Source organism: Lasioglossum baleicum, chromosome 11, assembly GCF_051020765.1.
Source record: "Lasioglossum baleicum chromosome 11, iyLasBale1, whole genome shotgun sequence".
Lineage (NCBI taxonomy): Eukaryota > Metazoa > Arthropoda > Insecta > Hymenoptera > Halictidae > Lasioglossum > Lasioglossum baleicum.
Window position 1 is genome coordinate 15443273 of NC_134939.1, and position 15016 is coordinate 15458288.

At 39.0% G+C, this 15016-nt stretch overlaps 1 protein-coding gene across 4 annotated transcripts in view; it reads left to right on the forward strand.

Annotated features, from left to right (window-relative positions):
* The window catches only part of LOC143213543 (electron transfer flavoprotein subunit alpha, mitochondrial-like), a 99666-nt gene that overhangs the window by 19092 nt on the left and 65558 nt on the right, over nt 1-15016 (forward strand). The gene's annotated exons all lie outside the window — the stretch shown is intronic.

Genomic DNA, 15016 nt, shown 5'->3' on the forward strand with positions numbered 1-15016 from the left:
ATTTATCTTCTGTCTCTTGCAATTGATACAGAAAAGTTTTAATTTGTGTAAAGATCCAGTCTACTGATTACATCTTTCCAAAAATTTCAGATCCAAGACTGTCTTTCCGAGATCTCTGATTCACTGGATCGGATAATCGAGGTTTAACTAATTGACGCTCTACTGTACAATGACTCCCATTAATATTCGGACACTTTTGAAAAGACAACAACTTTTTAAATATTGGACACCATACGACTTGAATTGTTTTAGAAAATTGCTTAGGAAAGGAATTTATTGTAGAAAATACTAAAAGTTGTATTGTAAAACTTTTTTATGTGGGCCTATATTGGAAATTTGAGAAACACGTGAGCAACAAGAGTTTCAAAATTTTCAATTATGCGAAGAATAGTGATTTACTTGAAATAATCCTCAACTGTGTTTGCACAACGGGCGATTGATTTTGATAATAGATTTTTGTTACATTAACATGTTATTGAGGAGTCAAACGTTTCATGATAAAATTGTATGGTCTATTCTACATGATTGCTAACTGATTACTGACATAACTACAACAGAGAACAAGTGACGGCGAAACAAAAAGGTATCGCTTCTTTCGTGACACTCTGTTCACAGTGGTGAGGTCGTCGATTTTAAGTAAGTTAAGTTAACTTTTTCTGGTGAATCTAGAGCAACAATTTTCGACAATGCACATTATTTCATTTTATGATATCCAGAAAATACTTCATTTCTTAATCATATCTTAAATTCTCCGGGCTTTGTCCGATATTTTTCCAACGTGAACCAAGTTTGCTTTCCAAATGATATAAGAACAGCAAAGAGCCTATGCAATTCATTAGCATTCATAAAGTGTTCATACTGCCGGAAATATTTGTTTCAAATGTTTTTACGAAGCATACTACCTTACGGATTGTCCACTTCGTGCACAAAATATGCAACTAGTTGTATATATGATTGCACCAATAAATAAATAGCAAGATTAGTAAGAAAGAGAAAAGAATACATTTTTTAAGAAAAGAGAAACAAAGAAAAAGGGACTTAAAACTTAAAATTGAAAGTAAAAAAGGCAAGAATAAAAAAATTATTAATCGTAAGAGGGGTTTGAACCCGTAACCTCTACCACCATTTCTGCTATATTAAGATATTTTCTGAATAGCAAATATTAAATGATAATTATCTTGATAAATAATGAGTATTACTAAAAACGAGCGGACACGGGTTAGCTTATTTTTGCTCCAGATTCACGAGCGAAAAAGTTTAATTAAAATTAACGACCCCACATTGTAACATCCACCCAAATGCCCATTTCTGGACAACCTTGAGAAGCGCGAGAATAATTTCCGTACCGTTAGTCCTCAACGTTCTGCGTACCCTTCTATCGCGGTGTACTGTTTCGAACTGGTGTCTTTACTGTCTTTGCCAACCGGCAATAAATGTCGTACGCTTTTGGTGGTAAAGGGAGAAGACGGGAACAGCATCCGAATGGACAGCAGCCCTATTCGTATGAGAATCTTACTCGGCCATGGCGAATGTATAGCGTCGCTGTGGGACAGTGCACCAGCCTGGCGGTGGTTTTTGTCGGGCACTACGTGCTCTGATAATTAAGACATTTCCATTTAGAGTTGACGTCCGCTGACGTGGAGATCTGCGCCTGACGTGTGCGTACGTTTTCGGCGGTCTGCGTCACAGAAAAACCTAATCCTCATGCATTGTCTTGATAATTAATGGTGTATGATCGAGGGCTGCCATTCCTGGAACGACGGAAGATTGGAGCGACGGAAGAAATGATACGTGTATATCTACTGCGAGAAAGATTTATTAGTATCGCGTAATAGCGAGAGAACCGCAGGGCAATGCGCCACTGTTAGTTCGACAACGTCGGGCATTTAAGGAAATAATTGGGAGGATTGTGTTTTGTGTACCTTTGCCGGGAAGGTCGACGTTTTTCGACCTCAATTCATCTTTCTCGCTTTGACGTACTCCGATTTGTTTAATCGGAGGTCTGCGTGAACCTTTCTAGGTGAGCCGTTGCAAAATCCGAACGCGAAATACAATTACGATTACAAAGGTTCGGCGATTCGATTTGATCATTTATTTTATTAGCCTATTTATTTTAATAGGTTTTATTAGCACGTTAAACGATATTATCTTAGAATTTAAAAAAGTAATATACATACTTCATATATAACATTAAGAAAATGTTTACATATCTTCATAGATTTCAAACGAGGTGAACAAGTCTTTTGTTTATACACAGGCATATATTATTGTACTTAAGCTTAAATAAAAAGTGAAATGGAAAACGAGACAAAAGTGTATTCGACAAAGTGCTTGTTTGACAAATTATTGATCTTTAAACTCTCATTATAGTGTGACGAAGAAAAAATTGTAAAACCGATCTTTATGGTCTTTTCGCAATACTAAAGTTATATTTGATCCACTTTTGAAAAAGTAACGTGATTTTAAATGGCGTGTAGAGATTTCTGTGACTGACCGTATATATTGTTTAAATTTGCGTTTACATTTCTATTAAACCACCCGTAGACTAAAATGAAATGAGAGATATAAAAATAACATAAGAAGAGAACAATTAAAGCACGTCAATCTGCCGCGGGCAGGTGTGGAGAACCTCAGAATTTATAAAGATAAAAATTGCAATCCGAAGTCGAAGTGGCAACACGTTAAAAAGAATCATCTCGCCGTTAGCTATTTCTCGCGAGTAATTGTGTTAAGTGATGTGTTACGATCCGTGAACTGTAATTTACGAGGGGATCCCCGTCGATTAGTCGATCGTGGTAGCAGCGCCAAATTCGAATGCAGAACGAGTCACGATGGAATGTTGGCAGGTTCTTTTCATCCCGGCTTGACAAAATCATTAGGGGACTAAATCCAATAAAGGGGACTGGGCCCTTCCCGTCCAGGGACTCTGTTGTAAGAAAACATTCTTGGTGAGGCGATCAGTTGCATCGTAATCGACATCAATGATATCCCTACGAGAAATGTGCCGTACATGTTTTAAAGCTTTATCTATGCATCCATTCAACGCCATATATGTTCTCCCATGGAATCAGTTGTCGAACTTTAGCATGTTTGCATTGGCATTTAATATCGATTCGTAATAAGAGAACTTTCTTTGTTAGCTACAGTAGAACCTCGGTTATTCGAGTTATCGAGATTTTTCAATAAAAAAGCGCTTTAATCAAAAATTCGACATACGGAAGCTTTTCTACGAAGGTTAATAATTTTTTATCGTCACAGCTTGAAGAGAAATTGGATTTTTTTGTCAGCAGCATAATCCTTCATCCAGGTTAGCAAATTATTGTTGTAAGTCAAAACTTCAAATAAATGTTAACTGTATTAATTTTATTCATTCAATAATAATTTTTTGCGAACAAAATTCCTCGACAGTGTTAATGTTAGGAAGATAAAAGAGCGTTCCGTATTTTCGCCACTGAAAAATTCACGATTTCTTCGCGTTGAAAAATGATCCCATTAAAAGATAATGTATGCGTGTTGGTATATTCCACGGGACGTCAGTATTTAAATATGACAAATTACAGACACGGTACAGCTACTATTTCCGATTTCTCTTCTTTCAATATTCAACGTTTAGTGTGGGCTAAATTTGTACGTGTCACCGATACGCGTAAATCAAGTTTAAATTGGGTAGGTAATGATTAAGACTTTCGCACCGAGCTTCCTCCTCATATACATATTATTCGTTCATTCTTAAGAAAAGTGACACAACTCAAAATATACATTTAATGAATTACACACATGACGTTCATAATTGTTAGACTTTGTTAAAGTCTTCACGAACGGGTCTGACTCGTTAAAATACGGCAACGGATTAAAGGTATCGAAATGAAAATACAGAATTTTCGGAAGGTCCTAGCATGATATACTTCGTAAACCGAGTGAAGATTGTACGGCAGAAGGGTTGCGATATCAGCCGAAAACAACACTGTTTAACGAATCGTCCGTGGATCGATCTAGAAACAGGAATCACATGAGTATCGTCCGCGACGTTCGGAATTGGCCTGGAGGCTTCGCTTGATGTATGATCGGCGCAGAAATGGCTGTCGTCGCAAGGCCGCATCCCGATAAATCTCTTGACTTTTTATCCGTGGACGGACTTGTCGTTCGTGTATAAATGTATCGTTTTCATCAATATTTATGTCGGGGAGGGAGGGCGGACCAATTGGACCGAAGTTCTGCAGGCCCTGGTACAGCAAACCAGAACGCATCGGCGTCGTCGGGACCGGCGCGGCGGCGGCACCGGCGATACTACCGACGACTTTCCCCCGTCTCTTCGATCAGCTTTGGCCTCTCCCTCCGATAATAAAGATATCCATTATACCCGCCGGCTTCTTCTTCCACGGTCGAACATTTCGTTCCGTCAGGGCTCGATGCTTCTCTTGTTCTCCGTTCGTTGCGGGTTCCACTGTCGTTCGAACGCACGCTGTCCGCCGTATGATGAATATATGCATCGTACGCTGATAGCGGACATACACCCCCGCCTATACGCTGTTAATTGCGCAAACCTCGGTCGAGTTTTGCATCGTATGTACAGCTAGGAACCATTTTTCTTCGTATCGTAATACGATACGAGATTCTCGGTGCGCTGCTGGGTGGTCAAACCTATCGCATCAAACATTCTTTTAACTCGTATGCAGTAGTATGCACTGACTGGTCAATTTACCTCCATGATCTTCAGATAATACGATGATGGCACCTGTCCGCTATCTTCGATTTCTCGAAAACTGTAAGGGACTGTCGGAAAGGTTGGGACACTGCTTTTTTCCACACCGTACTGGATAGTAGGGATGGCATCAAGTACCTCGCAAACAGGTTCGAACCTTGATTGATGGAATTCGAACTCTATATAAGTACTTCGAAAAAAATAGTACTCCCAAGTATACTCGAACCTTAGCCAGACAGTTTCGAACCCTTTGCAAGTACTGTGGTACCAGAGGGGGTGGTATTCTTATTCTAATTCGCAACAACTTAGCTCACCTTGAACTTCAAAATCTGAAGTGTCCTGATCAATCTGTAGAAGTAGCTGGCATAAAAATTACTAATATAAACCCCGAAACAGGTTTAATTAGAGAACGGTACTTCTTTAAAACTGCTTGAATATTAATCTACGTTTATTTATAATTTGTATTGTATTATAAAAAGTGTCACAATGTATAGAAAAATAATGTATTGCAAGATAATCTCTACCTGGAGATTCAAATTGCATTAAATAAAAAAAAAAAGAAAGTTCTGTGGTAAACGTAAATAATACTTGCAAGTGTACTCGAATCTTGGTCGAACAGTTTAGAAACTTTCGAAATTTTTATGAATATCATGGTTGTCAATTTTATATCTGTTTTCTTGTGTTTCTCATTGATTCGTCTTTTAATTTGTCGAAAACATTGTCTTCAAAAAGTTGGCCAATAGATTTTCTCGTAGATTTTTCGAATCCTTTACTGTTTTATACATCACACAGCTAATCTCTTCATTTTCGAATCTTTTACCGTTTTATATAATACATTAGCCAGCCAATTTCTTCGTAAATGCCTGCTATCTGTCTACTAGCGACAGAATGTTGCGGAGTGTCACAAAAAGAATTCTGGATAGATTAGAATCAGTCGGAAGAATAAGACAAGGGAGATCCTCTCGGAGCGTCTCGCTCGGAGCAATTTATTTTCCGTTTCCGTTTCTTTCGAGCTGGTCGGACGGACACACACGGTATACAAAACGTATTGACATTTAAATTTAACGGTAAAACACGACGAGCCGGAAGAGGATGCCGGCAGGCGCGGCATCACATGAATCATTTTCCCCGATACGCGCGAGTCACTTTCGAGAAACTTTCTTCGCGATATGCTACATATGTATTCCCTTCTGACAGCCAGGTATCCCGAATGTTTTGTGGAATAATACCACGGCGAACGCGGCGACGTACTAACGAGTTCGTTAGCCGCAAAAACTGACTTTAGTCCGACGGTTTCGAATAAAAACCGCCGGGAGAAGAGCAGTCCGAAGACGAATGCCGGTTTTCTTATCCGTCCGACGCAAATACAGTAGCGTCTCGGCTATCCGAATTAACCCTTTCATGAAATATCGAAAGAAACCTAGCAAAAATCGTGATTAATCTCCTAAAAGTCCCATTCTGCGTTGGGACTTTCGTCCGCTTATCAGAGTCCACTTGAGTAATAATTTTTAGGGTTATTAGTAGGCTGCGGATGTTTATGCAATTTGCAAGTTTTGTAGACGAATTTTAAGAGAAAGCGGAATCAAATACAATCTTATTCTCCGTGGTAGTGGCCTTTGTAGATCTGAAATAAATAAAAATCGTACTTTTCATTATTTGAAAATTTGACAAGCATAAAATTAATTTTACTTTCTTTTATCTGAAAAATAAGGTCGTAGCTGTTAAACGTGCGTGACTGTTGATAGCAAGAAACGAATACTAGAAAGACATAATTTATCATGGCGAATATTCCCTGAACCTTCCGGCGTCCTTCAGTCTTAATAGAATTTCTCCAATACATCACAGTAGAATTAAATTTAACCTGTCCAAAAATTAATGTTTCCATAGACTCGAGAGACGCGGCAATCAACCTGTTAAATAATAACGTATACAAAATTGCTTGACGTTCTTCATGCAAAATGGACAATCGTGGTCGTCGCAAATGTATGATGCTAGTGGCGAATGTGCTTGCTGGTAGAGAGGTATAACTGTTCACATGAGGGTATTTTCAGATAGCGGAACACTCGACTTGCTTCATGGCGATTATCATATATTTCACAAGCAACGGTACCAGAATAATTGTAAAAGACAAGTTACAATCTGAACGTTCTTTATTTATTTACAGGTCTCTCATACTTTTCATCGATTCGACCTTGATTCATATTGAATTTATTTCACATTAATTTATTTATTTTACATTAATCGACGATCTAATACACAAATAATGATTTTTTGAGAAAATGATTTCACTGGTTCAGCTCTGCTCTTCATTGTATTTCACGTGGACGATATTTGAGCAGTCCAGAACAGTTTGAATAGCTAGACGCAGCAAGACTCTGAGTCTCTGAGGGGAGAAGATGTTACCGGTGCTGAAAAGGACGTCGAAACGTTATGCGCGCTTCCCCCTTTTTTTCTAATAATCAGTTCTCGGCTAGGTTTTTTGTCGTTTTCTAACAGACGACGAGTCTCTTTTCATCCGCGCCACTGTATTCTGCTGACACAATGCTGCCGGCATTAAAAGATATGTAATAATATAGGGATACGTCTGTCTCGACACCCCGATGCTCGCCGCGAAAGGTGATTCCACATGATTGAAGAAGGGGTGAGGAGACATAGACCCAATCTTCGTCATCACCATCGTCTCTTTCGTGTTTCCTGCTTCTTTTTTCTCCCGTTGCGTTGGTCGGTTCCTTCTGGTCACGCGCCTTGGATGCGGTTTCGTGTCTCGTGTGAGGAAGACCACCGTCACGGTGGTTTTTCGGATGATTCGCTATACACGCATCGCGAATCGGTTCAACTTCGTTGCATTTTATTTCGTACGTAGCTGTTCACGATAGAAATCTCTGGCTGGACACGCAGTCGGTGCTCTTTGCCGAATTTTGCAAGCTATAGTCTCCATTCGCGACTCATTCCAGTACACTTGCCTCCTGATTTACGTATTAGGTGTACATACACCACGGCAATGTACCAGAACATACCAGAACATACCAGAACATACTAGAATGTACTAGAATTACTAGAATTCACTAGAATATATTAGAATATACACCGTCAACTTAAGTGCTCCAGTGCTCGGGTCAAAATCATTTTTTGTTGACATTTCTTCTATAAACTCAGAGCTTTTATTGCATAATGTTGTTGTTCCTATGCCGCGTAAAACTACTAAAGTAAGGATTCATTGAGGAGTTCCAAAATAATTCAGAGACAAATTGAAACAGTACAAAAATTCATGGATCTCACAGAACCAGAGTCGCCAAACGAAGACTTGTCTCTGCCGTGCATGTGTCACAGTGTCACGTGACTCTGCACAGACCTAATCCGCGTACTGAGGGGTTAAAACGACTGCTGCAAGTCATGAAATCGAACGGAGCATTTGAAACGTTGAATAAAATCTAGGCATCATCGTCCAAGAATAAATTAATACTCAAAATGAAAGTAGGAGACGATGTTGCAAAAACATTTGTTGTTTCACAAATTATCCGTTCGTATACTATAATCACTACACTGCGGATCTTTATGCGAAATAAAAATGTTTTGCATTGATTGTGGGAAAGAGGAATAACATAAAAACTGATTTCATCCCTTAACGGCTTTGTTACATTAAAAACAACATCACGATATTTAAAAACTTATTTAATCTCTTACTGTTTTATATTTCATACAACCAATTTCTTCATAAATGCATAAAGATCCGCAGTCTAATAATCACGAAACCCGCGACAGTCCTTCCGGAAAGAATGATGTATCTGCGCGGGATGAGTTCACCGCATAAAACACATGCAGCTAAACCCGGTACGGAGACAACAGAAAAATCACGAATAAATGCTCGTGGCGTGCGACGATACGAGGGGAGTGAATGGCGCGTGTTTCTCCTAATAACAAATCTTGTTTCATGCCCGTCAAAAGCGCGGAAGGGTCATGCCGCTGCTACGTGGTCGGCCACCACCGTCGGAGCTATAATTTATTACACGGTATACGTATCACTTCATCCGAGGGAATCAGAACGGTGACTGTCGCTGTTGCGGCAACAATTGTTGAAGATATTAGTCACCGGACAGCTTTTATTCTACAAGTGCGCGCAACCTGAAAATCTTTTTCCATCATACGGCGAACATCACGTTTCCTACAGTTCTCTCTTGCGCTTCCAGAAAGATAATTGCGGAGAATGTACACCGACTCCAGCAGGTAATTGTACATTCGGTTCGTTTTGAAATAAGTTTACGTATCAGGCGTAGAAGTAATCTCTTTCCTCAGTTTCCGCGTCTGTGTTTTGGTTATACCTCTTTCGAAAGTGTGTGTCTCGAACTTCCCCAGATATGCAATTTTAATTTTAGACTGGAAACGACCAAAGAACAAGAATCAATAGACAGTCATACATACTTTATACGTTTGGTAAGAAATCACTAGACTGCGGATCTTTATGCAAAATAAAAAGTGTCTGCATCGATTGCAAGAAATAGAAGCTAAATTGAACGTTATTTTAGAGGAGATTATATATTGACATCTTCAATTCTTTAGATTTCACAACAATTTTGAATTTCATTTACTCAATCTTGCTATAAATGCATAAGGATCCGCAGTCTAGAAATCACATATGACAATTTTTTAGTACACAGTCGTTAAACTAGTCCCATCATCATAATCCAGTGTTCAGTTACGCGGAATTACACGATCGCTTAGCGAGCCTAAGAAAATTGCAAGCAACATCGAGAAACATGCGAAACGGGAAAAATCCCTTTGTAAATTGCATGATCTCCGCGTCGGCCATGAATGTCCCTTATATTTCATACGACTCCTGTAAGTGTGTATTATTGCGGAGTTTCTCGATGTGTAGTTGCCTGCCATAAGTCATCGGAACAATGCTTTCACGGCCGCATAGGTATTATTTGCTCCACCTCTGTGCTCGAAGCATGATCTATAATCTATGCGTTCGAGAGAATAGTTCGAAATATATTATACTTATTACTCGTCACGTGGAACCTTTTGCACGATAAACGACCAACATGAATTTCACACGATTACTTTTTACACAGATAACAATATCTACAAGTAGCGTTCACGCTTTCAGTAAAATTTAATTAACCCTCCAGACAAAATCCAGACGAACTTTATTATAGTTCACGAACAATCGTGCAGTGGGTGATCAAATTACTAGAATATATTTTTCAACCACGTGACGAATAATGTACAGCTCGATGTACATTCGTAATTATCAAACATTGATACAAAAATGATAAGAATTCAATGTACCTAGACTACCATTTCAAAATTGTATATTTTAATCTAAAATTTTCCACTTACGGAAGTGGTTATAATAATTTCAACCCACTGCATCTCTTTACTGATATGGCGGACCAATTGAGAATCTGTCAATGTTGTATCCAGAGTCGCCTGACTGAGATTCGTGTCCCCACTCTATCTTCCCCTTCTACGACGCTGTTCCCCACGCTTCAGTAACCTTCTCCTCATCTGGCGACTCTGGTTGAATCGCGTTAATAAAATACGAAGCCCTGGTTCATTTAGTATCTGATCTTCTTCGTAGAAGATGATGTAGCCAACGTGCTAGAAGCTTTCAATACCGTTGAACAACACTCGCTATTATCACGTTTGAATGCCATTTTTACATCCCAATCCGAAATCATTGGTTCTCGAGCTCCATTACGAGTATACTCTAATCGTAAGCCATCGTACTTACGTTTACAACAACGTTTCAGAGAATACGAACTCGTAATAATAACTTATTGGACGTGATTGCATACTAGACATGACTCGCGATTTCTATGCTTCTTTCGCGGTACGAGATCGAACGGGTTCACTAAAAACTAGCACGCTGAACCGAGCATAAGGTTGCTGATTAATAGACGAAATCTGGTACACGAGGTAACAGTAAATTCCTTTTATTCGCAGAAAAATCGTTTTTACTGTCTCGCGGGGTTTAGAGCGTAGCTTGGAATGCTGTCAGCCGGTATTGGCGTATATAAAAGTTACAGGAAACATGTCCGGGTTCAAACAGCCATATTTCACGAGGCGAACTCTCACGAGGAGAGAGGAGATACACGCTGAACATAGGTAACCGTGGCCCTTCGCAAGGTTGTGTATTTTCCTCGGACCCTCTCGAACGATTCTAGCCAGGGCTTGAAACGGGCCCGAAAATAACTGGTTGAAACTGTTACGTTTCTAGTATGATTGAAACAGTTATGGAGGACCGATACTCTGAATAACTTTTATAAAGGACCGACATTTTGGTTGATATCGGTTTCGATTCCTTCGTACATTGGATATCGATCCTCGTATCGGTTCTCGGACCATTATTTTTCGATCCTAAAGGGTGTCCCAACAAGAGTAGAATATTTAAATTTCAAACATAATACATACAGTCTTTTTTATTTAATACGGAAATTTGGATTTAATCATAAAGTAGACATGTGGCTTTGCTGGCACATTTGCGTTGTTTTGACGAAATTTTCAATCACATTTTGGCTGGATCTCAGTGACACAGCGTCTAATCTACTTCTTCAAGGCTTGGGTCTTCAAGGTTCAAACTTTTAACTCGAAACAACCCCAAAGAAAGAAATCCAAAGGCATAAACCGAGATTGCAAGGGTGCGGGATGCGCCGGCTCATTTCTCGATAATGCAAAGTTAAGGTTCTTCAGTAGTCAAAAGCGCTAGATTTTCACCATTTTTGTTGTGTTGAAAGGCGATCCATTTTGATAACTGTCACTAGACTTTGTTAAGATTGTTACCAATCGTAGGATTTTCACTCTGAACGACTGGAAATGCGTCGTCCTAGCAAAAATTAACTCCAACAACTGAAAAAAGCGTTGGAACAAAATACAGCGAACTCAGCTTTGACTAATTCAGACACGCCGCGCCGCTGCGCTGGTAAAAAGTCTGCGAAACTCCAATTTTCGAGGCGCACGTAAGAAGATAACCGGCGCGGCGGCGCATTAAAATTAAAGCGGGCGAAGTGTTTGATAGCGGCGGCGGTAAAGGGGTGGTTAATAGAGCAATTTGCAGCTCTCGGCAATTTTTCCCATTGAAAGAGGATACTACTTTTTAAGGAAAGTGCATAATACGCTACAGTCAATATTAGTTTTACCGTCTACTCGGTCGAGAAAAAAGGAAGAAGTTGCGCGGGGTGTATCATGTTTCTCCGAAAAGGTGCATCAAACGTCTCTTGCCATTAGTGATATATCATGCTCGCGGAGTGGTATGTTAGCATTATAGACAGCGATTATCCATCCCCCTCGTTCGGGCGCGCGAGTGAAAGGGGTTTAGTGGGAAGGTGAAACGATCGAAACGGGAATCGGAGCAAAGAGAGAACCGAAAGCGAGGCGGGACCGAAAGATCGGACAGTGTTCGGGCCATCTTATTTTAAGGTCAACTGTAAACGAGCATAAGGTCGGCGAGGGGTGTGGGGCGTGGCGAGCATAAACAAACCTCGTGCCTCATATTTCGCAATAACAAATCAACTCGACACCTCGCCGCGCTCGGTATAATCAGCTAATTCGCGGTAACAACTTAATTCAGGCCTCCGTAACCCCGATTAAACAAACCGTAACTACTTAATTCGCTTAACGAGCGGTATTGTTGCGCGGTAGGGCGAACGCCACAGAGCTCTTTCTGGAGGTGCGAATTTTGCACCCATCAGACGCCAGCACTCCCTCGGCTCCGGTGCACTTCGACCACGTTTCAACATCATTTTCGCCAGGCCTCCAAATAAAACAGTTGCAGTATAGGTACAGCGAACCATAGTAATATTCGGATACTTTTAAAAGGACCATAACATTTTTCATATCGGATCATACGTCTTGGATATTTTTTCAGAAGTTAGAGCAATTAGTTTACTACAAGAGGTGAAACAAATTTTTGAAAACATTGCAATTGATCGGAATTACAGAGAAAATACTAGACGTTGTTGTTTGCAACTTTTTTTCATGAAATTTTCACATTATGTGTAGAATTTACACAGATTTGCAAAATGTATTTTTAAAATTTTCTATATTGGCCCACATAAAAGAGTTGTAATTTACGAGTATCGAATATAATATCGAAAATACGTGTATCGATTAATAGATCGATCTTTTATCTAGCGTTTTTGACTACTGAAAAGAAATGAAAACGCGCATCCCGCACCCTTTCAATCCTGGAGATACGAGACTACCCCCTTAACCGATAATTTACTTTTCCGTATCAGTACCAGCCGTGGTCCTAAGTGACATAGATGGAACAATAAGAGAGAGAAGAATCGTTCGCACTGGAATTCCGTGTTAACGAACCTCAGGAGAAAGGAAGTAAAGGGAAAGACATCGACGTGTCGTCTTGAAGAGCGGTAAAAGGGTTCTTCGTCATTTTCCATGAAAATTATAGTCATCTATGCGCGTAATCCCCTTTATAGCTGCGTTGCATCAAATTATAACTGCACAGCGCGCGCTGGAAGCGCACGGTCTCCTCTCTGTTCATCCTGTTCTCATTGGCGTACAACTCTACCCCCTTCCCGGCCCTGTCCATCGTTTTCTGCCTTTTTTCGTCTCCTCGTAGATACGCGTCCTCGAAGCCTCGTAAAACGGCACATTCCGCCAATCATCCCGGCACATTGGCCAGACACGTAACCCCTCGACCCTGAGTGGCGGCCTAGCACAACTTAACCCCTAATTCTGCCGTTCGATCCACGTGCGACACACCGATAAATCGATAAGTCATCGGTATCTGAGAACTATGACGCGGTCGCCCCCGTACGATCCGATAGTGCAATAAGCTGTGGATACGAGAAACGAGAAAGGATACGGATATAAGAAAGCATAATGAAAAAAAGAAATTCACGTATAAAATATTAGGTTGGAACTACAGTTCTTAGCGATTTTAAATCAAAGTTCAAAGATAAGATTAAGACATTTAATCATAGGTTTATTGAATAACACGATAAGTCACGTAAAAAATGGCAAAAAGTAATAGGAGAGAATGGAAAATATGTTATTGAACTATGTATTATTCATAGGTTTATTGAATAACATGATAAGTCGCGTAAAAAATGGCAAAACGTAATAGGAGAGAATGGAAAATATGTTATTGAACAAATCTATGTATAAATATCCTAATTTTATCTGTGAGTTTTAATTTAATATTTATTTAGCACCACATTTCTTTAGCACTCTGTAAATTACTGCAGGATGTATGACTGTTTGCCTAATGCATATCTGAAATGAATATAATAATTTCTATGGGTCCATAGAACGTGTTATTTCGGGATTAAATTTTTAGAAATAGGTATTCCTTTGGGTTGTGTTGAAGATAAAAATAGTATATAAAAAACACAACTAAAAATAAACTTCAAAATTTCCAGTTAACATTTTTAAAGTTTCGCATCATTGAGAAAGTGTAATTTCGATGTTTATCGGGCGTATCTCTAATTCATAATTACATAAATGCATGTTCTTATTAAACTGCCGTCATTATCACGATGATCGGGCGATGGATAAGATTTTGAGTAACGCCCATTTGTACTATGAATCTCAGGATTCTGCGTATCTCTTTGCGATCGGAGATCGATCAATCGTAGAAGGAACATTCATAAGTATTTAATATGCACGAATAATCCTGGGGAGTAATTAAAGTCGGTTGGTCGGAGCACGGATACATCATAATCGTGCGTGTAAATTAATTTTAATATACGACGTGATATTCCGTACGACGTGTATGAATTTACACGCGTGCGTGAGAGAATAATTATAAATTTTCCATAAGAAACTGGGATGAACAGACTTGATATGTTTTATAAATTGAATATATTAATAATTTAATATAACTGTAGCCTGTAATTAAAGTGTGATTGAATTTTTTTGAAAATGATGAATATATTTTTGGATATAAATGTAGTTTTTAAATGTATCAATTTTCTGCTAATCATCTTCTATGTGTTTAGTTACTAGAAATCACTATTATTCTTTTAAAAGCACTTCGAATCAGTCAGATAATAAACATTGTCACTACTTTCTTCTGTAAACGCTTGAACATTTGGAGCCTAAAGATAACTTTAAAAGAAATGTGTCTCTATTACTACATTTTCATATCAATAATTGTTAACAATTTCTTGCAATACTCCCAATTTTAATCATTTCACTTAATAACTTTTCAAATCATTCTATGATATCAACTACAAACGTTGATATTTTAGTGGCAAAGATTGAGCTTTGTAAGAATTACAAGATTTAATTGATTTAGATATTTCACAATTTGTTAAATACTATGATCTTGAATAAGACAACTTATTCAAA